We start from the raw sequence: 27,563 nt of genomic DNA, 5'->3' as shown, positions 1-27,563 counted from the left end.
CTGAAACCTCATTGCAAGTCATATCATTTGTCCCTTGATAGACAAGTACATTCAATTCCCCTTCCTGCTTTGCTTGCTTAACAATATTACAAATATGTCTCCTGTCTTTGTGAGCAACAGTTCCAGGAGGACATCTCACAACACTATTGTCCAACTCCACAACTCTTATGATATAATCCCCCAACAACAACTGCTTTCTCTCAGGCCTCACCTTGTCCTATTTGTCATTGGCTGCAGTCTTGCACAATTTAGGCATAGAGGATGGTGGTTCCACAAACTCGGTTCCTGAGCCTGTCTCCATAACACTCTACAATCTGAAAGCGCAGAAAATGAATTATGTAACGACACAGACTGTGCAGTATGCCTTTTATCCACAACTCTAAGTCTACCAGGTCCTACAGTAATCCATCTGTCATTCCTATCAATCCTTTGCAGCAGTGGATTTGCAACAGTCCCAGTTTTTTTAACAGATAATTTACAAATCTCAGACTTCAAAAATACAATCTCCTGCCACAATATAAAGAACTGTCTACAGATTAGACCAGGGCTTGACAAATTTGATTGGAATCTAGGAGCCAGATAAAAAAGTTAGGAGCCCGTTTTTTAAAACTAGCGAAGTTTAATTTACAAGAAATATACAATTCTTAAAGGGACACTATAGTCACCAGAACCACTACAGCTTAATTTAGATGTTTTGGTGCCTATAGCCTGTCCCTGTAGCCTTTTCAATGTAAACGCTGCCTTTTCATAGAAAAGGTAGCGTTTACATTGCTGCCTAGTAACACTGATACCGGAGAAACTGATGGAAGCCAAGCACAGAGAGATGGACACAGGTTTCTTCAGGAAGGAAGAGATCTTTATTCGATTCCCGACCGGGACTCAGAGGGACTAATGTCAACAAAAACAGCTAAAATCTGAGCCCCGATCGTACAGTGTAGGCACCTTATATAGACATATAGCTCCTCCTATAATCAGTTCCACCCACACGTACTCTTACCCAATCAACAGAATAAAGACTAACTTCCTGTTTGGCCACATGGCTTGCCCAGCACAATGGAGGAGGGGAATACTCGTATATCCTGTATTCCTGCACATGCTCCGTACACTACTGATTGGATCGTTGCCACGTGCAACCAACCGACCTACACATCAGCATATGCACGTGCACATACCACGTGGCAATCTCGGCCTACTAGATTTATTTTTACCGAGATTCCACCACATTCCCCCCTTTGATGCTTCTGATATTTCATAATTCCAGATACATCACTTAATCAGGATTTGCTTACACCTCAAGTTGCCATAAACCAGACTAGACTTTGCGACTCTCTAGAGATACGAACCCCTCAGCATTCCTCTTCCTGTACATGTTCTCCTTGATTTAAAGCCTCGTACCTGCAAACAGCCATTATCTGTGCAGCGGCCTTTCTCTCTGCTATATTCTCTACAATGCTCTGCACACACCTAACTACCAAAGGAATCAAACACGGCAGGAGGAGGCACAGCATCAAGATTAGCATGACTCCACCTACCAGTGCCTTGAGTCCTCCAAGCTGCTCGTACCAATTACCAAACCAACTACTCGGATTATACCCTTTCCATACTTGAGTAGGCACATGTGCTAGTTTAACCATATGGCTAGTAAGCTCAGCTATTGCTTGCCCTTCATCAGCTATTTGAAGACAACAATTGCTTAGATTAAACTTCCCACATACACCTCCCTCTTCTGCCAATAGGTAATCCAAGGCTAATCTATTCTGGTAGATGGCTGTCCTCATCCTAGTGTTATGCTTTGCTAGGAGATTAAGCGCTTGTGATGTTTCATTGGTAATTATCTCAACCACTGCCTGTAATCTTATGATACGGTTGAGCATGTATATTGGGGTTCTGTATCCATAAGTACCATCCTCTGCCCACGTAGCTGGCCCATAATAATCTATAATATGCTGGCCACTCATTATCTTTCCAGGTACCTATCTCTAGGGGTCCCCTTTTCTTTCTATGATTTACATCATACACTTTAACTCCCAAAGTCTCTCCTGTTTCAATTGGCAACAAGAAGAAGGATGGTTTGAGCATACCTAACACACATGCCCCTTCCCAGTCCTGTGGTAACTCCGAATAGGCTTTCTTACCACAGATCCAGTACAAATTTGCTGGGGCTTTCCAACTAGATGTAGCAGATAGGTCAAACCACACATCCTTTAAATTGGTATAAATTGCAAACGGATTAGGTGGTTCTGAGACATTTGAAGTTGTATCTTTTGTATTAGCATCATAAGCTTTTTGCCCTAGACAAGTCAATTCTCCTACATATGTATTAAACATTATTCCTTTCCTTGCTATGCAAACATAACCTATAATGGAGGTCTTTAATCGCCACTCAGATTTACCTCTAACACTCACTTGATAATCAGTTTGAGAAGATATCAACTGTTCAATTGTCTCAGAACCGGAATACATTACCTCCTTTGCTTCCCATGGCCATTGGTCTCCCATATTAGTACCTCCACACACATAGCAGTTGGTTACATTAAGACTACCAGAAATGCTCTCGGCTAGATCTATAAATACGTTTTTCGCATTATGGGGGATCTTATTTTCCACACTCATCTCCTCATAGAAGGAATGAAAGACCTGATGAGTCTGGGTTGCCACAGTATCGGTCTCTATTCCTATAAATAATATTGTCCCAGTATCCAAACCTGTTCCATATATCTGGAACCCAAATAAGTTCCCAAACCTATCTATAAATCGTTCTGGGTCATTGATAAGTATATGGACTGGGTTACACTTCCTAGACTTACAATATGGCTTGGTAGGCAACTTAGTGACGATCATATCCTTATCTACTGTCTGTCCCCAGGTTGCCCACCCCACACAGGACCAATACGGACAATAATTGTATTCTTTATTTGGGATCTATATATTTGTACTTACTAATGGGGCAAATATACTTATCATTAGACCCATACGTTCTTTCCCATTTAAGATCGCCACATACATTCCACGGTTTTCTACCACCTGATATCGCCTTACATGCATCAAATAGCAAAACACCTGGAGAATGTACGGTTTCTAGTATGGTCTTATTTATCAGGGTCCCCTGTGAGTCTCCATTCCGAATAGTCAACCAAATTGTACGGGGTGGATACTCAGGGCTAAAACACTTAGGTTCTCCTGTTTCTAAATGGCATACACTATAATCTATGCCTAAGTATCTACACTTAGATACATGTCCTTTACACTCATACTGTGAATGCCAAATAAGGGTCTGGGAAATGTGATTGCCTGTTTTCGTAGTCTTAATGCAAACCTCGCAGCCTGGTGTGTCAGTACCTCTACCTTCCTGAATAATTAAAAACACACATATATACATTATTAAACACATCACTCCTGACATCTTCTTCCTAACTCTTCGACCGTGCGATGGCACCTCAGCTTCCAGGAATGTGAGGGCTGCAGGGAATGGAGTCCTTCTGATCCTCACTTTCCTTCACAGAGATCCCTTCAAGACACTCTGACTATGTAACGTAGGCAGGTGGTCAGGCTTTAATATGGCCGTCAAAACACCTACTTGCTGATCTCTATAATTACTCTAGATGTCCCAATATCTCCTCGTCACTCCGACTAAGTTGCACGCTTCAACCGGATCTTGCAGGGATTCTCAGGATCTGGTGTAGCTTGCCAAGAATCTGCTGCTGCTGGTTTAACCCTGGAGTGATGAATCCACGGAGTCACTTCGGCCACCTTTATAGCTGTTGGGGTAGACAAAAGAACAACATAAGGACCCCTCCATTTTGGCCCCAACGGTACACTGTTCCACTCCTTTATCCAAACTTGGTCTCCTGGATGATAAGAATGGACAGGTGGATAAATATTCACAGGTAACCTATCTTGTACCCATTTTTGTACCTCCTCCATAGTTTTACCCAACTCTACAACCTCCTGCCGGGTAATTCCTTCTCCCAACTGACTCAAATCCCCCCTTAAGTTACTAAGTATGGGAGGTGGACGCCCATACATAATTTCAAAAGGTGAGAGACCCATCCTTCTGGTAGGTGTACTACGAATGCGCAACAGAGCTATTGGCAAAAGAACATTCCACTTGAGTTGGGTTTCTTGACACATTTTTGCCAATTGGCTCTTAATAGTTCTGTTCATCCTTTCCACTTTCCCAGAACTCTGAGGCCTATATGCCATATGAAGTTTCCACTTAATACCAAGCATATGAGTCAGTTGTTGTAGGCACTGGTGAACAAAGGCTGGACCATTATCTGGTCCTATAGAACATGGTAGTCCATATCAGGGTATTATTTCCCGCAACAGAAATCGCACAACTTCTCCTGCTTTCTCTGTACGAGTGGGACATGCTTCGACCTATCCTGAATAGGTGCACACAGCTACCAGTAGGTAACGATGTCCGCCGGATTTAGGCATTACCGTGTAGTCTATTTGGAGATCGGACATAGGGACCTTGCCTTGCGTTGTTTTTGGCACATAACACACATCTTCGTACAATGGCTTGAGTCAAGTTGGACAATCTTGGTATGTAGAAATGCTTCCTAAGAGATTCTTCCATACTATCTCTCCCGGAATGTGTCCCATTGTGATAGTTCTGGACAATTTCTACAGCTAGCGATGCTGTTATAACTATCCTTCCATCTTCTAACTGATACCAATTATTCTCCAAGTATTTTCCAGCTTCAGTCTTTAACCACTCTTCTTCTTGAGCTGTATAAACTGGAGTCCACTGAGACAGAGGGGTCGGTATGAGAGCAGCTATACACTCCACATATTCCTGTTGTCCCGATTCAGCGGCACGCTTGGCTGCATTATCTGCCATCCGATTTCCTTTCACCACATCACCATCACCTTTCAGATGCGCTCGACAATGTATGATACCAACTTCCTTCGGTTCCCATACGGCTTCCAATAGTTGTAATATTTCAGCTGCGTACTTGATTTCTTTACCCTCTGAGTTCAGTAGTCCTCTTTCTTTATACAAGGCTCCATGGGCATGAGTGGTTAAAAACGCATACTTTGAGTCCGTATAGATGTTTACCCTCAATCCTTCAGCCAATTGTAACGCTCGTGTGAGTGCGATTAATTCTGCCTTCTGTGCCGATGTTCCTTTTGCCAATGGCCGAGCTTCTATCACCTTGTCTATGGTTGTCACTGCATATCCTGCGTAACGAATCCCTTCTTTCACGTAACTACTGCCGTCCGTATAGTACTGGACATCGGGGTTCTGGATGGGAAAATCACGAAGGTCCGGTCTGCTTGAGAACACTTCATCCATCACCTCCAGGCAATCATGTTGACTCTTAGTAGGTTGTGGCAAAAGGGTAGCTGGGTTCAAGGTATTGACAGTTTCAAGATGCACTCTCGGGTTCTCACATAACATGGCTTGATACTTAGTCATACGGCTATTGCTAAACCAATGATTGCCTTTATAGTCTAGCAACGTCTGTACTGCGTGCGGGACTCGCACGTAGAGTTCCTGACCCAGAGTGAGCTTGTCAGCTTCAGCTACCAGCAGGGCGGCGGCAGCTACGGCTCTTAGACAAGGTGGAAGACCACTGGCCACTGCATCCAGTTGTTTAGACATATATGCAACAGGTCGTTGCCATGATCCCAAGTACTGTGTCAGTACTCCCACAGCCATCCTTCTTTGCTCGTGTACATATAAGTAGAATGGACGTGTATGATCAGGTAGACCTAATGCTGGGGCGCTCATCAATGCCTTCTTAACATCCTCAAATGCCTTCTGCTTGTTCGATGGTCCACAGGAAGGGATCGTGTTCTGTGCCTTTTATAGCTGCATAAAGGGGTTTCGCCAATATCGCATAACTGGGAATCCATATCCTGCAGAAGCCTGCTGCCCCCACTTGTCTTCTATTCTTGGGTGTTGATATTTGGCATACAGCTTCTTTTCTCTCTGGCCCGATTATCCTTTGACCTTCAGAGATATGGAATCCCAGAAACTTGACAGTTGGCTAACACAACTGAGCTTTCTTCCTGGACACCTTGTATCCTGCCTTCCAAAGAATGTGCAGTAAATCATATGTTGCTTGCTGACATATATCTTTTGTAACTGCCGCTATCAACAAATCATCTACGTATTGTAGTAGTACACATTCTCCTGGGATGGAATTGAAGTCTAGTAAGTCCTGACTTAATGCTGATCCAAATAGGGTAGGTGAATTTTTAAACCCTTGGGGCAACCTTGTCCAAGTCATCTAGCGTTTCGAGCCCGTTACAGCATTTTCCCATTGGAATGCAAAGATACACTGGCTTTCTGTAGCAATTCGTAGGCAAAAGAAGGCATCTTTAAGGTCCAAAACTGTAAAGTAAGTAGCCCCGCCCGGAATTAAGGCAAGCAGGTTATATAACTTCGACAACAAATCTCGTCCTAGACGTTGGACTGGACATTCAGGCATATAAAGGAACTGATGTTTTACTACGTGGCCTCCCAATGTACAGAGTCGACTTTTAAGAACCGGTTTAGCAGCACTCCTCCCAGTTGCTCCTATTACAGTGATAGTTCTTCCTGATGGAGGAGCGACTAGGTTAGTCACCACAGAATGTTCAGCACCAGTGTCGATCATGAAAGAACTCCTTTTTCCCCCTATTGCTACATCGACCATAGGCTCCGCTCGGCCAAGGGGGATGGAGCCCAGTCGGTATCAATAGTCCTCCATGACAGTGTCAGCCAAACCCACAAAGTCTCTATCTTCTCTTTCTCGGGGTTTCTGCGCTGCTGGGTAATACCTATCCCCATGAACGCTTCCTCTATTATTCCCACCATTTCCTCCAGGGCCTCCTCTTCCTCTCGCTCTGCCTCTATAATTATTACTATATCCTGCCCTTATTTTATCTCTCTCATATTGTTCCCTCTGTGGACACTCACTTCTCCAATGCCCTTCTTCCCCTACAGTATGCACATTGGTTCCTACTTAAAGGCTCCCTATTCCACTTATTCTCGCTTTTCTCAGTTCCCCTATACACTTCCTTTTCCCTTCTATCTACACCCGCGATAGCTACTGGTAACATTTCTGCCTTCCTTCTCATCTTTCGTTCTTCTTCCTTTTTCGTCTCTGTCTCCCTATTCATATAAACCTTATTCGCTATCTCCATTAGTTGAGTTATAGACATCCCTACAAACCCTTCTAACTTTTGTAATTTCCTCTTTATATTTCCATAGGCCTGGCTGACAAAGGCAGAGTTAACCATCCGGGAATTCTCAGGAGCCTCTGGATTAAAGGGGGTATACAACCGGTATGCCTCCAATAATCGATCATAAAAGGCACTGGGCGACTCATCACATTTCTGCAATACCTCAGCCGTCTTTGACATATTGATCGCCCTTTTCCCTCCGGCTTTCATGCCAGCAATAATGGCGTCCCTGTAAGCTCTTAAATGGGCCATATCTGCGCCATTAACATTCCAATTCGGATCTGCGTTTGGATAATGGGCTGCGGCCCATGCTGCCGGGTTGGCCTAATTTTGAGTACGGGCCACTTCTTCCAGCTCTTTAATTGCCACCTGATTTATCCGAGTTCTTTCCTCGTTATTGAACAATGTCATAAGTAATTGCTGGCAATCAGCCCAAGTGGGATTATGTGTCTGGATTATAGAGGTAATCAGATCTGTCATGGCTTGAGGTTTATCTGTGTAGGAGGAGTTATGGGTCTTCCAGTTGAATAAATCAGTAGTGGTGAAGGGAACATAGACAAATACGGCTTCAGCATGTTGTAACTGGCCCTCACCGTTAATATGTGTCGGGCCCGGTGTCAGTCGGAGAGGCATTTGATAATGTCGTGGTTGGAGGGTACCAGTCAGTTGTCGGGTTAGTATGGGGCTTCGTTGAGGAAGGTCAGTTATGGGTTCCGGTCGAGGGGTAGTAAGACGAGGGGATGGGGGCGCTTTTTCTTTACTGAAGGGAAGATCAGTAAGTAGAATATTCCGGGCCGGGCTGGGAGGAGCCTGACCAAGAACCAGAAATGACTCCAAATCTGGATAGGTGGGGTTAATAGGGGTAGGTACCGGAAGGGGAGGGTTTAAAACAAGTGGGCTAGACTCTGAGCTAGAGGAGGAGGTAGGTGGAGACAATGGAGCAAGGGGAGTGGTATTACTAGTGTTGTAGAATTATTAAAACCTGTATTAAATTTCTCCATTAACTCCATCTAACTTCATTATATGACAGATTTTCCTAACAGCATTTAGAATATTAGACAGAGAATGTATTTTCTAGAAGAATATGACTAACACCGGAATTATCAAGTTCCTGTAATATGTAACAATGTATGCCATAGTTAGGTCACGAGAAACTGCACTAATGAAATGTCCATCCACAAAAAAGCCTTGAAACTAACCTCGAAGCTAAACGGTGCCAAGTACTCAAAATGGCTGGCTGCCAGATTCCCCCTCCCATCGAGCGAGCCTCGTGCTAAACAACAATGGCGCCTGAATCTTCTGTCCCATCCCTGTCAGAGATGACGACATCCCATGATGGGAGGATGCCTAACTGACCACTTAGTACTTGAGCCAATTAATAATATAGATGGGAGGGCATTTAACTTACCACTTAACACATAGACCAATTAATGATGTTTATTTGTTGTTATCTTGATATTCTATGATGATGTAATATTGCCTTTAAAAGGGTCTGCATACCCGCTTTTTAACCAGATGACATTAAATTTTCTGAAGTTCCTTTAACCTGAACTCCATGTGTCAGTGTGAATTTACTTCTGCGTATACGCAATTTAATCATCTCAGATTTGGACAGGAACAGATAGTCATTCAAACATATTTGTTTGCTTAAAATAATCTATGTCATTTGGCGCATCCAACGTGGAGCTTTGGGTTATGACCTATCTGGCAACCGTCCAAGAAGACCTGGGTGGATGAATTCTGGGGGAAGGAAGGAGATTGATCACCTCTCAGTACACGGTGGAGACTGCAGCAGCCCCGGTATGTTTCTTTTCCCTGTGATTTATCTGTCCCAGTGTCTGTGACTGCTGCCAAGAGGACATCAAAGACAGGTAATATCTTGCCCAGAGAACCAATACCTTATTTTGTTAATACTTTTTACCTGCATTTTGACTATCTGTTGCCTGGGTGTGTTTGTATTGGTCTGTCTTTAGCTTAAGTGCCCGGGTAGAGTGTTTGCCTGTTTACCCCTTTTGGGATAAAGGGGGGTGGACCTGTGGAAGTGTTCCTGGGGGTCCTTTGTTGCCTGTTTACCCCTTTTAGGAGCCACGTGGCTGTGGCTGTAGGGAAAAAGGGGGGTGGACCTGTGGAAGTTTCTTTTGCCTGTTTACCTCTTTTAGGTGCTGGGTAGCTGCAGCAGTAAGGAAAAAGAGGTGGGGGGAGTCTGTGGAAGGGTGTAGACTCACTGCTTCCTGGGGATTCCCCATGGTGTCACTTTGATAGCCTAGCTAGCCTCATTGTGCACATTGCTCTGCTTGCAGAGAGGTGGTATCCTCCAGCCTCGAGCGCTGAGGCTGGTGGTATTCCAGGTTTATTTGTGGTGCGTGGATTCGGACAGGCATTGCTGTCTCCATCACCACGGGGTAGTGAGACTTACGGGTGGGTCCGTAGGGGCGCTACGAGGGTGAGGATAGTGGTGGTCACACTTAATGGACCGCTGTAACGGGGAGGCTTACGGATCTCGGGCCGGTGTTAGCTGTTTTCCGTGGCCGCTGGTAGTGAGACTTGAGGAAGTCCTGTGTTATTTCCTGTGTTATTTACACGTTCCCCTCCTATTTCTCTTTGTGAGAGAAGTGATTGGTCACACACTTCTCACCTCGCTCCAATCCGTGGCTACCTCGAGTAGGCGGAATAAGTGACTAGTCTACGTTTTGGGAAGACGCACGTGGGGACCCACCCTCAAGTGGCAGTCGAGCATTGTAGACACTCTGTTTAATTTTCTTTCTCTATATCTGGGACGCCTTTTATAGGGGGGAATGGGAAAGGGGTTAGATAAGCCCAGTAAGGGCTGGTTAGCGTGTGATCTAGTTGAAGACAGAGAGGGTGAAGAGATGGTTAAAGGAGTTGAAAAGATTGCTAAAGTGTGTAGAATTGCTGTACCTTCATGTGGTAGATTACAGCCAGAGAGCTGGCGCAGATTACTAACAGAGGAGAAAGGCAAGCTTACTGATAATGCTTTGCTGGTACAGAGTAGCAAGAGCTATTCAGCAGGAAGGTTGGGTTGAGGAAGAACTAGATCACAAAGGGTTAAGAATGTATGTATATCATAATAATTGTGTTACTGGAAGGCTCTCCCAGCCAGAGCCCTGTCATGGCGTCCAGGAGGTGACCACTCCCATCATCCCGTCAGTAATGACCGAAATGTAGCTGACCACGGTCACCATCCCTGGTCCCCACCCTACCCCAATCTTAAATGCTGTGGGGTTTTTGTATTTTGTGTTTTTGTAATTTGTGTTTTTGTGTTTTGTGTTTTTGTGTCCCTTTGCTTGCAATAATTGTAATGTAACTATCCTTCTGTCTTGTTACTGTCCTTCCAGTGCTGACATGGTTAAATCTTGTGCCTGTAGTTTCTCTCGTCTCTTGCTTCTCCCCCCTCCCTCCCTCTCCTGCTTCTGGTCTCCGTGTGCGGAGGTACGGGGGGGGGGGAGGAGGGAGGGGAGGCATGCTTGCGATTCAGTTTTTGTCTCTTCAGTGTTAGCAATGGAATTTTTTTTTTTGCTAGAAAATATTCTAATTGTGTATTTTGTTATTCCAATAGAAATTGATAGGATGGTTAAGGAGTAAATCTGATACAAGAATTAGAAGTTGTTAAGTTAGTATTTTAAAAGTATATGTTTCTAGAGACAGCTTTACGGGCTGTTAGATGTATGTTGTTTTCAACTGTCTTATTTAATCCGTCAAGTCTGTCCATAGTTTAGTATTTCATTTTGCCGAACAGAATGTTGCTTCTCTGATTTATTTTATTAGGCTATAATATAGTGTAATGTTGAAATGCCCTAAAAGAAAATGGCCCCTAGAACAAAAGGAGGTTGGCACACAGGGCCGGACTGGGGATACAAAGCAGCCCTGGAAAAAAAAATCTATGCCAGCCCCATAAGTCATTGCGCCATATATTGTCGCTATACATATATATATATATATATATATATATATATTGCTTTTTCTAATATAATATATTGGTCCTTTCAGAGTAAAACATTTAATTATACAGTAAGCATACTCACATGCAGACACAGACAATCTCACTGACACACACAAGCTCATTGATACACAGCCTCATAGACAAACAATTTCACTAATATACATAAGCTCATTGACATAAAAACACAAGCTCACTCACTAGCAGGCACACACACACACACACACATACACATGCAAGCAAGCTCACTAGCAGGCGCACACACACACAGCTTAATGTAGTGGTTCTGGTGTCTATAGCCTGTCCCTGCAGGCTTTTGAATGTAAACACTGACTTTGCAGAGAAAAGGCAGTGTTTACATTGCTTCCTAGTGACACCTCTAGTGACAGACACTCAGACGGTCACTAGAGGCGCTTCCTGTGTCAGTGCGGATTGGCTGAGATCATCAAGCTTGATGATCTCAGTCATAGAGGCAGAGACCAGCACGACGTTGGAAAAAAAAAAAGGTGAGTAAAACACTATTTTTAAAAACACACACAGACACCACGACTGACACACACACACCACGACTGACACACACACACACACACACACACCATGACAGACAAAGACACACACACACACCATGACAGACACACACCATGATACAGACACACCGTGACACAGACAGACACACAGCATGACACATACAGACACACACACACAGCTTAACACAGACAGACACACACACAGCGTAACACATACAGACACACACACAACGTAACACAGACACACACACAGCGTAACACAGACAGACAGACACACAGCATGACACAGACAGACACACAGCATGACACAGACAGACACACAGCATGACACAGACAGACACACAGCATGATACAGACACACCGTGACACAGACAGACACACAGCATGACACAGACAGACACACAGCATGATACAGACACACCGTGACACAGACACACAGCATGACACATACAGACACACACACACAGCGTAACACAGACAGACACACACACAGCGTAACACAGACAGACACACACACAACGTAACACAGACACACACACAGCATGACACAGACAGACACACAGCATGACACAGACAGACACACAGCATGACACAGACAGACACACAGCATGACACAGACAGACACACACACACACTGCATGACACAGACAGACACACACACACTGCATGACACAGACAGACACACACACACTGCATGACACAGACAGATACACAGCATGACACAGACACACACACACTGCATGACACAGACAGACACACACCGCATGACACAGACACACACACAGCATGACACAGACACACACACACACACCATGACAGACACACACACACACCATGACAGACACACACACACACACAATGACAGACACACACCATGATACAGACACACAGCATGATACAGACACACACACACCGCATGACACAGACACACAAACAGCATGACACAGACAGACACACACACACCATGACAGACATACACACACCATGATACAGACACAGCATGACACAGACAGACACACAGCATGACACAGACAGACACACAGCATGACACAGACATAAACACAGCATGATACAGACACACACAGCATGACACAGACACACACACACAGCATGACGCAGACACACACACACAGCATGACGCAGACACACACAGCATGACACAGACAGACAGACACACACACACACAGCATGATCCAGACACACACACACACAGCATGACACAGACACATACACACACACCATGACAGACAGACACAAACACACACAGCATGACACAAACACACACTTCCACTGACATACATATTTTTTAGTACCTGTGGGCAGGGGCGTACCTAGAGCATTTGGCACCCGGGGCGGACCCTGAGTGTGGCAACTCCCCCCCCCCCCCCCCCCCCCATAATAAAAATGTAAGAAAACACCCACATATTTTTTCGATGTTTTCAATAATATTTATTGCACAAATTTGTAAACTGCTTGTAAAATTTGTAAAATGCGCCAGTTTTGTAGAAGGGGGAAGACCAGTGCTTTTGTAGAAAGGGGCTGGTGAGAACCTTCTAGAAAACTCCTGCCCTGCCCCTTTCTACAAAGCCCCTTGTCTCGCCCTTCATATAAAAACCCTGCACCCCGATCACATAAATTTCAGACACTCCCTACACATAAAAACCCTGCACCCCGATCGCATAAATTTCATTCACTCCCTACACATAAAAATCCTGCACACCCCCTTAATAAAAAACCCTGCACACCCCCTTAATAAAAAACAAAAACGTGCACAACCCCTCTTAATAACAAAAAACCTGCACACCCCCTTAACAAAAACAAAAATCTGCAGTGCACATCCTCCCTTAATAAATAGAATACTGCAACACCCTTAATCAAAAAAAACCTGCACCCCCATTATGTAAACCTCCCCCTTTAATTCTTTAATCCACAGCCCCCTTTAATTAATCCACACACCCCTTAATTAATACACCCCCCTTAATAAATCCTCACCCCCCCTTAATTAATACACCCCCTTAATTAATCCTCACTCCCCCTTAATTAATCAACACACCCCTTAATTAATACACCCCCCTTAATTAATACACCCCCCTTAATTAATCCACACACCCCTTAATTATTACACCCCCTTAATTAATCCTCACTCCCCCTTAATACACCCCCCTTAATTAATCCACACCCCCCTTAATTAATCCACACCCCCTTAATTAATACATCCCCCTTAATTAATCCACTCACCCCTTAATTAATCCACTCACCCCTTAATTAATCCTCACTCCCCCTTAATACACCACACTTAATTAATACTCACTCCCCCCTTAATTAATACACACCCCTTAATTAATCCACACACCCCTTAATTAATACACCCCCTTAATACAACCCCTTAATTAATCCACACCCCCCTTAATTAATACTCACTCCCGCCTTAATTAATCAATACACCCCCTTAATTAATACACCCCCTTAATTAATACACCCCCCTTAATTAATACACCCCCCTTAATTAATACACCCCCTTAATTAATACACCTCCCTTAATTAATACTCACTCCCCCCTTAATTAATACACCCCCTTAATTAATACTCACTCCCCCTTAATTAATACACCCACTTAATGAATACACCCCCCTTAATTAACACACCCTTAATTAATACACCCCCTTAATTAATACTCACTCCCCCCGTAATTAATCCACCCCCCCTTAATTAATACACCCCCCCCCTTAATTAAACCTCCCTCCCCTTTAATTCTTTAATTAATCCATTATCCACCCCCCCCCCTTTAATTAATTTAGCCCCATCACATAAAATGACTACTTACATTTGTGGGTGTGTGGGTGGGCAGACTGGTAGCTGTGCTGGCGGCCGCAGGGAGAACTTGAAAGGCGGCCGCAGGGGAAGCTTTTCATGAGGCCGGGAGCAGGCTCTTCTGGGGGAGCAGGCTGTTCTGTCTCTGCTCCCCCTCCCTCGCGCGCTAGAAAGACCGGGGCCGGAATATGACGTCATATTCCGGCTCCGGTCTCATTAAGCTGCGCGCGAGGGAGGGGGAGCAGAGACAGAACAGCCTGCTCCCCCAGAAGAGCCTGCTCCCGGCCTCATGAAAAGCTTCCCCTGCGGCCGCCTTTCAAGTTCTCCCTGCGGCCGCAGGTCACCCCGGCCCCAGTTGCCGACGGCCCACCGGGAAATTTCCCGGTATCCCGGTGGGCCAGTCCGGCCCTGTTGGCACAGCCCGTGACCTCCACCTAATTACCATACCAGTGACATCACTTCCATTTCCTGCCCTGCCTCTGTCATGGCTGCCGAGACCTACTCCTATCATGCTCATCCTATCTTAAGACATGCTGTTTTCCTTAAATCCCACATATTATGAACAGGAAAGTTATAATTACTAAAGGGAAAACTAGAGAGTTTCAATAATTTAATTTAATGGTAATACAATTAAGGATTGGTCTCAAAATGTTTTGATTTAATTGAAAAGGAACCAGTAAACATTATAAGCCTAACTATTAACAAATGGATAAGGGGGGAGTGTGTTCCAGTCTGTCTTTATTGGATAATGTTTGCCTCCAAGATTAAAGACTGACTAACATAATTTTTGATGTAAGCCCAGATATTTTATTATTGTATATGCATATAAGTTGAGACTTTGGGCATTATAGTGTATTGATTCCAGATCTGTTACTAGCAGCAGGTGCATTACATAGAATCATGGAATGTGACGGCAGATAAGAACCATTCGGCCCATCTAGTCTGCCCCGTATTATAAATACTTTCATTAGTCCCTGGCATTATCCTATAGTTAGGATAGCCTTATGCCTATCTCACGCATGCTTAAACTCCTTTACTGTGTTAACCTCTATCACTTCAGCTGGAAGGCTATTCCATGCATCAACTACCCTCTCAGTAAAGTAATACTTCCTGATATTATTTTTAAACCTTTGACCCTCAATTTTAAGACTATGTCCTCTTGTTGTGGTAGTTTTTCTTCTTTTAAATATAGTCTCCGCTTTTACTGTGTTGATTCCCTTTATGTATTTAAAATGCTTTTATCATATTTCCCCTGTCTTGTCTTTCCACCAAGCTATACATGTTAAGATCCTTTAACCTTTCCTGGAAAGTTTTATCCTGCAATCCATGAACCAGTTTAGTAGCCCTTCTTTGAACTCTCTCTAAGGTATCAATATCCTTCTGAGGATATGGTCTCCAGTACTGTGTACAGTACTCCAAGTTAGGTCTCACCAGTGTTCTGTACAATGGCATGAGCACTTCCCTCTTTCTACTGCTAATACCTCTCCCTATGCAACCAAGCATTCTGCTAGCATTTCCTGCTGCTCTATTACATTGTACATTGTCATTAACAGCCAGAAACTGGAAAACAAGAAAGGTGGATTAATGTATAGCTGTTTATAAAGCTTAACAAAATCTCCATTATCTTTTTCATTTATTTCGCAGAAGACAATGTTATTTGTCTATTTTGTATGTTTTAAAAATACATTATCAGTGAAGAGTAGAATAAGTTGTATCCCTTTTGCGAGACATAAAATTGTGATAATGTATATTTGAGATGTATGTAAGAATTATATTTTGAGATGTTAGAAATAAATAAAATAAAGAACGAGAGTCAGGGATAGCGTCTGTCTCCACGGGCACAAGTCTGGTGTGGGAGATGTAGTGGGTTAGCCACTGCGGGACACCCACGGAGTGAAGCGTTCGAGGCCTGTTCAGACAAGATGAGCATGTTAGCCTTTTATTATTTTTCTCTAGGGAAAGCATAGGGTCAGTTAATAGTTGTTGTACATGGGCTATTTGCAGCCTCCATAGCGGAAGAGAATCCTACCTGCCTCCTCATTTCTACCTAGTCTTGAATTCTGATGTATCCTTATTCTTCCCCCCCATCCGTCCTATAGATCTCGTCACTCTCATCCTCTCCTTTACCACCCTCCCCCCCTCCAACCCATTTCTCCCGTCTGCTCTTCCTCCCTTCAAACCCATCCACAACCCTGCCCACCTCCACTGCTACATCACCTGTCTGCTCCCTTACCTGCCCACCTCCGCTTACTCCTTCCACCGATCCCTCCCCTTCATCTACAGTCCTTCCTACTCCACCTTCTCCTCCTTCTGCTCCACCTTCTCCTCTTCTCCTCCTCCTACTCCTTTCTCTGCTCCACCTTCTCCTCTTCTCCTCCTCCTACTCCTCTCTCTACTCCACCTTCTTCTCCTCCTACTTCACCTTCTCCACCTTCTCCTCCTCCTACTCCTCCCCCTACTCCACCTTCTCCTCCTCCTGCTCCACCTTCTCCTCTTGTCCTCCTCCTACTCCTCTCTCTACTCCACCTTCTTCTCCTCCTACTTCACCTTCTCCTCCTTCTGCTCCACCTTCTCCTCTTCTCCTCCTCCTACTCCTCTCTCTACTCCACCTTCTTCTCCTCCTACTCCACCTTTTCCTCCTCCTACTCCTCCCTCCTCCTCCTACTCCTCCCTCTACTCCACCTTCTCCTTCTCCTACACCTCCCTACACCACCTTGTCCTCTTCTCCTCCTCCTACTCCTCCCTCTACTCCACCTTCTCCTCCTCCTGCTCCACCTTCTCCTCCTCCTACTCCACCTTCTCCTTTTCTCCTCCTCCTACTCCTCTCGCTACTCCACCTTCTCCTCCTACTACTCCACCTTCTCTGCCTCTACCTGACAACATTATATTTTGAAGGAAAGTTGCTCCGGCCACTCTTCCGCCACTTCCCAGGGGGGAATACAACACTACGAAAAATTATTCAGATTGGTGGAGGTACACTTCCAGATAACACAGGTCCATATGGTAATGTAAGCTTGTCTATTTTATGATGTCCCTCTGAAGAACTAAGAAGACTTTAAGAACCGTTACTTCATAGGGTTTTGTGCCTTTGGGCTAACATGTCTTCTGGAACTAACAAATAAAGTTTATCTTTTTAGTGTCTAACATTTCATAGGGGGGACTGTTGTAGAATTATTAAAACCTGTATTAAATTTCTCCATTAACTCCATCTAACTTCATTATATGACAGATTTTCCTAACAGCATTTAGACTATTAGACAGAGAATGTATTTTCTAGAAGAATTTTCTACTCCTCCCTCTACTCCACCTTCTCCTCCTCCTGCTCCACCTTCTCCTCCTCCTACTCCACCTTCTCCTTTTCTCCTCCTCCTACTCCTCTCTCTACTCCACCTTCTCCTCCTACTACTCCACCTTCTCTGCCTCTACCTGACAACATTATATTTTGAAGGAAAGTTGCTCCGGCCACTCTTCCGCCACTTCCCAGGGGGGAATACAACACTACGAAAAATTATTCAGATTGGTGGAGGTACACTTCATCATGAAAGACCTGTTTTGGGCACTCTCAAGGAAATAGTGCGGTCCTGACCCAGATACCCATGGAAGTAAGACACCTGTATCATCACTGGGAGGTGGCTGTCCCTCATGTTTTCTTCACTAAGTCCCCAGAAATCTCATGAAAGGAACCTGACTCATTAGAACAAAAACATGAAACACTAAAAATCAATATCAGCTCTCTACAGAGGGGGGTCAGCAAGAGAACTGTAAATAGGAAAACAAATACCCCCAATCTCACACAGAAATAGGTGAGGATACCTCTTCTGCTGCTCCTCATGGTTGCTTTGAACAGATGAAAGAAGAAACAAGACACCTCTCAACAGGGCATGCAGTAGCTTTGTCAGATCCTGACTCCACTCTGTTTGCGGATAAAGAGGAAAGGTAGCATACTGGATTTGCTGTTGCTACAGAAGATCAGGTACGTCAAGCCTCTTCACTTTCCTCACCCACATCTGCTCAAGACGCTGAATTGACAGCCTTCTCAGTGGCATGCAAAATGCCTGAAGGAAGACATGCCAATACCTACACTGACTCAAGATATGCCTAGGGTGCGGCACATGATTTTGGATCAATCTGGAAGACAAGAAGATTCCACACAGCGACTGGCACGCCAGTTAAGCATAGCACGGCTATTAAGAAGTTGGTGGATGCCCTACTCCTGCAGAAGAAGTGGCCATACTGAAGGTAAAGGCCTACGGAAAACTGAATTTAGAAGAAGCACCACTCAGCTGACCAAGCTGCCAACCAAGCCACAAGTGCACCAAGGGAAGTGGACAGAATGGTGTCCGCTGAAGAAACTTCTATACTCACCATGTAGATCCTATCCACAGATCTCAAGCTTCTGAAAGAATGACAAGCAGCTGCTGACCCTGAAGAAATACAAAGCTGGAAAACAGAAAGGGGCAACCCTTGAAGACGGGCTGTACTCCAACACTCTCAAGTTCTGTTTACCCAAAAAACATGTACTGGGCAGTGGGCCCATGGATTTTTATACCTATATAAGACCCTCATGAACTCTTTGATCTCTAAATACTCTGAAGCACCTAGAATTACTCCTCTAATCATCAGTTACTGCCGATCCTGTGTCATTTGTGCCAAGGACAGCTCAGGCAGAAAAGGAGGAAAGTCCTAAGCATCTAGCTAACTCTCACTATCCCTTTCAAGAATCCAAGTGACTATATCCAGGTGCCAAAGAGCTGCCAGTTCAAATATGCACTAGTTATAATAGACATTTTGTCAGGATGACCAGAAGCCTAGCCGGTCATCAATGTGACAACCAAGACCATATACCCAATAGTGCATTGTGAAAGTTGCAGAGATCACTCAGTGGATTCACTGTTCCAGATTCAAGACTCTCTCTGCAACATGGGAAGTAACATTTGTTGATTTTGACAAACCTTTGACTCTAAAGGAAAAATGACTTGTTAGAAAACAAAAAGATATCAACACGTAGGTGTTTGATGGCCATAATAATGCCTGACCACCTGCCATCGATGGAAAGCCGAGGACCCCAAAAGGAGACCTCGTGAAGCTAAAGAGATTCAAACGCCAAGCTTCTTCAGGATTATCTGCCCATCCTGAGTTTGTGGTGATATTAATATTGACTAAATGATCCGAGTCCGCCTACACTGATGTAGCGTGGGACAGGTTTAATACTATGATGAATAAGCAAATGTGCCCTAGCCAAGTTTATTATGTCCATACACATAATACATGACAAGGTACTCTTGACACACCACATTCATGCTTCAGAACACAAAGAGGAGCACCCCTCTAAAGGGAAGTTTGACACATATATACATATATATTGATGCCATAGGTGTGCCAAGGGGGGTACCAGATGATTTTGCAGTTAAAGAAAAGTTTGAGTCCATTTTCCCAACCGTCACTGCTAATAATAATATTTTGATTTGCATTTATTATATCTATTGCAACCAACAACGTTTTGTCAACTACACCAGAGATGCCCTCCAGGGCTTGGCCGAACAGTTGCAGGCCACATCCCAGATGACCTTCCAGAACAGAATGGCCTTAGACATGATTCTAGCTGAGAAGGGGGGTGTATGTAAAATACTACCTGTCACCATGACTTGTTGTGCCTATACTCCAGATAACACAGGTCCATATGGTAATGTAAGCTTGTCTATTTTATGATGTCCCTCTGAAGAACTAAGAAGACTTTAAGAACCGTTACTTCATAGGGTTTTGTGCCTTTGGGCTAACATGTCTTCTGGAACTAACAAATAAAGTTTATCTTTTTAGTGTCTAACATTTCATAGGGGGGACTGTTGTAGAATTATTAAAACCTGTATTAAATTTCTCCATTAACTCCATCTAACTTCATTATATGACAGATTTTCCTAACAGCATTTAGACTATTAGACAGAGAATGTATTTTCTAGAAGAATATGACTAACACCGGAATTATCAAGTTCCTGTAATATGTAACAATGTATGCCATAGTTAGGTCACGAGAAACTGCACTAATGAAATGTCCATCCACAAAAAAGCCTTGAAACTAACCTCGAAGCTAAACGGTGCCAAGTACTCAAAATGGCTGGCTGCCAGATTCCCCCTCCCATCGAGCGAGCCTCGTGCTAAACAACAATGGCGCCTGAATCTTCTGTCCCATCCCTGTCAGAGATGACAACATCCCATGATGGGAGGATGCCTAACTGACCACTTAGTACTTGAGCCAATTAATAATATAGATGGGAGGGTATTTAACTTACCACTTAACACATAGACCAATTAATGATGTTTATTTGTTGTTATCTTGATATTCTATGATGATGTAATATTGCCTTTAAAAGGGTCTGCATACCCGCTTTTTAACCAGATGACATTACATTTTCTGAAGTTCCTTTAACCTGAACTCCATGTGTCAGTGTGAATTTACTTCTGCGTATACGCAATTTAATCATCTCAGATTTGGACAGGAACAGATAGTCATTCAAACATATTTGTTTGCTTAAAATAATCTATGTCACTAGCAGCCCCTCCTCTTCCTCTTCCTGTAGAGGAGGAGTAAGGGGGCGGCATGGGGATCTCTGACTCAGGAGGCGTGTCCAGAATGGGCGTAATCACGGCCCTGGTGGACAAACGAGTTCTGGCCAACATGAGGCGAGATTGCTCCTCGTGGCATACCCTGATCCATTTTGGCAAGTCATTTACAGCCCGCTTCCAACAATCAATATACGGAAACTGGCCGTAAATTTCAGGCCTACCCGATACAGCCACGTGTATGCGCTGCACCAGATTAGGATCAAGACTACCACGTGGAGGCCATGCAGCCACGAAGGCAGGCCATTCCCTACTACATCAAGCAGTCAGGCGTGTTGGGGACATCTTTACTCCAAAATCATGTACATTGTATCCCTTTTTAAAGTTCTTTAACATGCATTCTAAGGGATCAATGATCTTTGAATCCGACGCACCCATACTTAGCAACGGAGCGTCGTCTCCAACAGAAGCAAAACAAACACACTTCCAACAGTCACACTCGTTCCCCTTGGCAACAGCACCACGTGGGACAGTTACTAGGCCAAACGCACACAACAAAACATACAGGGAATTCCCGTACACACACAGCTGTTACACCAGTCACTAAATAACTATTACTGTACCTTTTGGCAAAACTATACAATCACCCACGTTATAATTCTCAATATTTAAATTACCTGTCTATAACACACCCTAGTAACATCGTCTTTACAAACAGTAGTTATAGTATGGTTAGCATTGGTTAAAGTACAATTTTAAAGTCACAGTTCAGTTAGTAGTGGTTATGATGTTAAACATACAACATAAACGACAGTTATTAGTGGTTATTTACAGTATCAGTAATTATAATACATGGTTATGGTACCGTGCGCTATGATACAGTTACACACTATTCTCACTCTCGCTAGACGGCAGAGCTCACGCTATCTAGCAAGATATACACTCTACTACAGTAATGTTTAACACATTTACAGTTTCCCAACTAATCTATTGGCCAGTACCTCGATGGACTACCTAAAACTATTTACATCCGTTTTGGTTAGCCGTCGCTGCCCAAGCACCACATATAGCGAACTAGAGGGCAGAATTTACACAAAAACCCTCTTAGTCTATCTACTCTATCAATAGTCTAGTGGGTTCCAAATTTACACGCCTTCCCACTTAGCCAAGATAGGTTGAGATCTAGCGGACAGAATATACACCAGACTCCGCTTAGTCTCCCGGTCCCTCCGACCTAGCGAACGTAATATACACCCTAGATACACTAGTCTAGACAAGACACCGGTGTCCGGCTTGGGCTATTTACACAGGACCCAGCCTGACTCCAAACCAAGATTAAACAGGCTGACTACAGGGCGTTTAATTACGAGCGGTGCGCCTTCACTCCTTCCCTCTACTGAGGGGGCCAATTCCATACACAATACAAACCCCTTATGGGCCTACCGAACAATCGGTATCCAATACCCCTAGTGGGTCCACCGTCTAAAACAGTAGTCGTCTTACCTCCTCGTTCCTGAACCTGAGTTCACACTCATCGACGGGGGCACCCCAGCACTTACTACGTAGAGGCCGATGATCTCCTGGACAACAGACCAGTGGCGCCGAGAAGAAGGGAGGTCCACGCAAAAGTTCAGGGGTGCAGCCGTAGGGAGCATGGGCAAAGATAGACCGTCTCATGCCTCTGCTCTCAGCTACCGTTGAACGATGAAATTCCCGGCCAATGCACCAAATGATACCGGAGAAACTGATGGAAGCCAAGCACAGAGAGATGGACACAGGTTTGTTCAGGAAGGAAGAGATCTTTATTCGATTCACCGACCAGGACTCAGAGGGACTAATGTCACCAAAAACAGCTCAAATCTGAGCCCTGATCGTACAGTGTAGGCACCTTATATAGACATATAGCTCCTCCTATAATCAGTTCCACCCACACGTACTCTTACCCAATCAACAGAATAAAGACTAATTTCCTGTTTGACCACATGGCTTGCCTAGCACAATGGAGGAGGGGAATACTCGTATATCCTGTATTCCTGCACATGCTCCGTACACTACTGATTGTATCGTTGCCACGTGCAACCAACCGACCGACACATCAGCATATGAACGTGCACATACCACGTGGCAATCTCGGCCTACTAAATTTATTTTTACCGAGATTCCACCACAGGGGGAAGTTATCATCATGGGTAAATTAAATCTTGCTAATGTGAACTGGAAAACCAAAATAGCTGCTCGTGCTAGGAGCACACATATTCTAAACTCCCTACTGAGATTATCTTTAAAACAAGTCGTTGAGGTGCCAACTCAAAAAGGCCATACTAGATTTAGTGTTAACAAATGCAGATCTAGTATCCGATATTGGGATTAGGATATAGTGATCACCAGTCAGTGTGGTTTAATATAAGAAAAGTGACTGAATTACACCACACAAAAACAAAGGTTTTAAATTTGAGAAAAATAGACATTTCTAAAATTAGAATATGCGTAAAGGACTGGAGCAGACTGGAGCAGTTAAATGGAGTCCATGAAAAATTGGATTATTTAAAAGTTGCAATACTTAAAGCAACAGAAAATTCCATTAGGCTTATCAGCAAGAGCAGAAAAATCAAGAAACCACCGTGGTACTCCGCAGAAGGGGCGAAAATAGTAAAAAACGAAAAGTTAGCATTTAGTTATTACAACAAAAAAAACCATATTGAAGAAGATGGACAGATCTATAAGATTAGGCAGAACGAGGCAAAGTTATAAGAGCCTCCAAAGCACACACCGAGGAGAAATAAGCAGTCAGTATAAAACAGGGATAAAACATTTTTTAGATACATAAATGAGAAGAGGAAAGTAAAACAAGATTAAAAGGATTGGTTGGATTAAAAACAAAAGAAGGAAGGTATGTAGAAGATTATATATGTCTAGCTGACTGTCTCAATGAATATTTTTGTTCAGTATTTACAGATGAAAATGAAGGAAAGGGACCTCAGTTAGGAAAAGGGACAAATGAGTCATTTGTTACATGTGAGTTTCCAGAGGGAGAGGTTCTATTTCAACTGCCAAAAGTAAAACAAATAAGTCGACGGGGCCTGATGCGATACACCGTAAGTTATTAAAAGAGCTTAGTAGTGTACTAGCAAAACCATTGACAGATTTATTTAACCAATCATTGTTAACAGGAGTAGTCCCAGAAGATTTTAAATTAGCAAATGTTGTGTTTATTCACAAGGTAGTAGGGAGTCAGGCAACTATAGGCCAGTAAGCCTTACATTAGCAGTAGGGGAAGTGATGGAAACAATGTTCAAGGATAGGATTGTTGAACATCTAAAATCACATGGATTTCAAGATCAGAGACAACATGGGTTTACTTCAGGGAGATCATGCCAAACTAATCTTATTGATTTTTTTGATTGTGTAACTAAAATAATAGATCAGGGTGGTAGAGTAGACACTGCTTACCTAGATTTCAGTACGTTTTTTGACACTGTTGCACATATAAGGCTCATCAATAAACGATAATCTTTACGTTTGGATTCCAATATTGCTGAATGGGTTAGGCAGTGGCTAAGTGACAGGCAACAGAGGGTTGTAGTCAATGGAGTATATTCAAAGCAAGTTCTAGTTACCAGTTGGGTACATCAGGGATCTGTACTTGGACCCATTCTCTTAAATGTTTTTATTGCAGAAGGTCTTGATGGTAAGATTTGTCTTTTTGATGATGATACAAAGATTTGCAACAGGGTTGATGTTCCAGAAGGGATAAGCCAAATGACAAATGATTTAGGTAAACTATAAAAAATGGTCAGAGCTGTGGCAACTAACATTTAATGTGGACAAGTGCAAAATAATGCATCTTAGACGTAAAAACCCAAGAGCAGAGTACATAATATTTGATACAGTACTAACCTCAACATCTGAGGAAAGGGATTTAGGAGTATTTATTTCAAATGTCTTAAAGGTAGACAGACAATGTAATTGAGCAGCAGGAAATGCTAGCAGAATGCTTGGTTGTATATGAAGAGGTATTAGCAGTAGAAAGAGATAAATGGTCATGCCATTCTACAGAACACTGGTGAGACTTTACTTTGAGTATTGTACGCAGTATTGGAGACCATATCTTCAGAAGGATATTGATACTTTGGAAAGAGTTCAGAGAAGGGCTACTAAACTAATTCATGGTGTGACAAACTCACCTTCTCACGTGCGCTTGTTAAGCCTAACTGCTACTTTGTAGCAATTTCCACCACAGTGTTCTAAGTGTTCGTCTGGGTGGCCGCATTTCCTATGAACGACCACGAGTTGCCGTCCATCTTGTTCGCACGAACGCAGGCAGCGGTGTTTGGTCATCGAGTTCATGGAACTGAAAACTGACACAGAAACTCCTGAACACCGCTGGACTTCCAGCATCACCTGTGTTCGGGTTTACAACACATAGGAAGACTCTGTTCGGTGGAAACGTTCCCACGAACAAGGGAAACAAGCTCCCGGGTAAGAATATTGACTGTGTTTGTTCGGTTTTGTTCGGTTTTAAAGTACTGAACTAGACCGACCGCTAGCCCTGATCTTATGGAACTGTTTTGGGCGGTCGGTCAATTTAGGACTTCCAATAAATTGCCGAACCCCTGAACCGATATGGGTGATTTTTGGATCAGGGGCTGTAACTTTTAGGAGGGTTTTATGTATTTTTAAGATACTTCTGGAGTGTTGGTTTTTTGTGCCTGGAGATAATTGAGTTTACTACAGTGCCTGACTCAATTATCTCCCAATCATAGGGGAGGGATTATCCTGTTTTCTGTGGAAGTGTTATATGTGTGCTTGTCTGTGTTTAGAAATGTATAAAAGCAGGCCATCTGGACAGATTAAAGGTATTCCAGCTTGTACTCTCAGAACTATGTGTCGTCTGGTTACTGGGAAGGGAAAGGGCTAATCACTGATCACTGTTCCAGTGTGGAGGTTTCAAAGGGGAAAGTTCTTGTACGAACTAGAGCTCCCAGGACTGAGTGTTGTCCAGTGCCTGGGGGTGGATAGAGCGAATTTCCCATTCGGCTCCAGGAGGGAGTGATTCCAGAGCCCCAGTCAAACCTCGGAGACTGTGGGCAGAAGTGCTGCAGTTTGTCCCCTGCTCCAGCTAGGATGCGGTCCTCAGCAGATGTACTCAGCCAGGGGTACAGGAAGCTCCGTTACACATGGATTACAGGCAGGGCCGCCATCAGAAATGTTGTGGCCCCTAACACAGTTTAAAGGGACATTATAGTCACCTGAACAACTTCAGCTTAATGAGGTTGTTCAGGTGAGAACAATAGCTCCCTGCAGCCTCTCATGTAAACACTGTATTTTCTCAGAAAATACAGTGTTTACATTGGAAGCTAGGAACACCACCAGTGGCAGTCACTCAGACGGCCACCAGAGGGACTTCCAAGTTCAGGGCTGCCTAATTCGCATTCATCAAGTTTGACGTCTTCACGCTTGGGTGTATACATGAAACGTGATATCAGGAGACAGAAGGCAGTGTGAACGCGCCTCTTGTGTCCTGTAGTTAACCCTGGAGCCTGTCAGCAATCAGAGCCGACAGTGTGGGGAGATAAGAAACACAGCGGCTCTGGCTGACAGGCAGAAGACCGGAGACCGAGTGAGTGTGGGTGGTGGGTGAGTGTGGGTGGTGGGTGGGTGAGTGTGGGTGGTGGGTGAGTGAGTGTGGGTGAGTGGGTGAGAGAGTGAGTGAGGGTGGGTGAGCAAGTGAGTGAGGGTGAGAGAGTGAGTGTGGGTGAGTGAGAGTGGTGGGTGAGTAAATGTGTGTGGGTGGGTGACAGTGAGTGAGTGAGTGTGGGTGGGAGAGTGAGTGTGGGTGAGAGAGTGAGTGTGGGTGAGTAAGTGAGTTTGTGTGGGTGAGTGAGTTTGTGTGGGTGAGTGATTGCGTGTGAGTAAGTGAGGGTAGGTGAGAGAGTGAGTGTGGGTGAGAGAGAGAGTGTGGGTGGGATAGTGAGTGAGGGTGAATGTGGGTGAGAGTGAGTATGGGTGGGTGAGAGCAAGTGAGTGTGGGTGAGAGAGTGAGTGAGGGTGAATGTGGGTGAGAGTGAGTGTGGGTGGGTGAGAGTAAGTGAGTGTGGGTGAGAGATTGAGTAAGTGAGTGTGTGTGGGTGAGTGAGTGAGGGAGGGAGAATGAGTGTGGGTGAGAGAGTGAGTGTGGGTGAGAGGTCATGCTGAAACTTTGCTAGCCAAACTAAAGCATCGACTGCATGATGTAAAGTTTTTTTTCCGCTAATTGTGGATTACAAATAAAGAAGATAATGAAATTCCTGAGAGTGCTGGTGCTACCCCTTTTCCCCCCACTAATTACCGTATTTATCGGCGTATAACACGCACCGGCGTATAACACGCACCTCATTTTAAGAAGTAAATTTCAGGAAATTTCCCCCCCTCCCATAGTATTTGTGGCAAAACCGACCTCGCCACGTGTCCTTGGAGGGGGCTGCTTGCCCGCCTCTTGCCTTTGGACTATGGACCCGACTTTATGTGAATGTGTTAACCCAGATAGCTAT

This window comes from Pelobates fuscus, chromosome 12 (assembly GCF_036172605.1).
Source record: "Pelobates fuscus isolate aPelFus1 chromosome 12, aPelFus1.pri, whole genome shotgun sequence".
NCBI lineage: Eukaryota > Metazoa > Chordata > Amphibia > Anura > Pelobatidae > Pelobates > Pelobates fuscus.
This window is presented reverse-complemented; position numbering follows the sequence as displayed.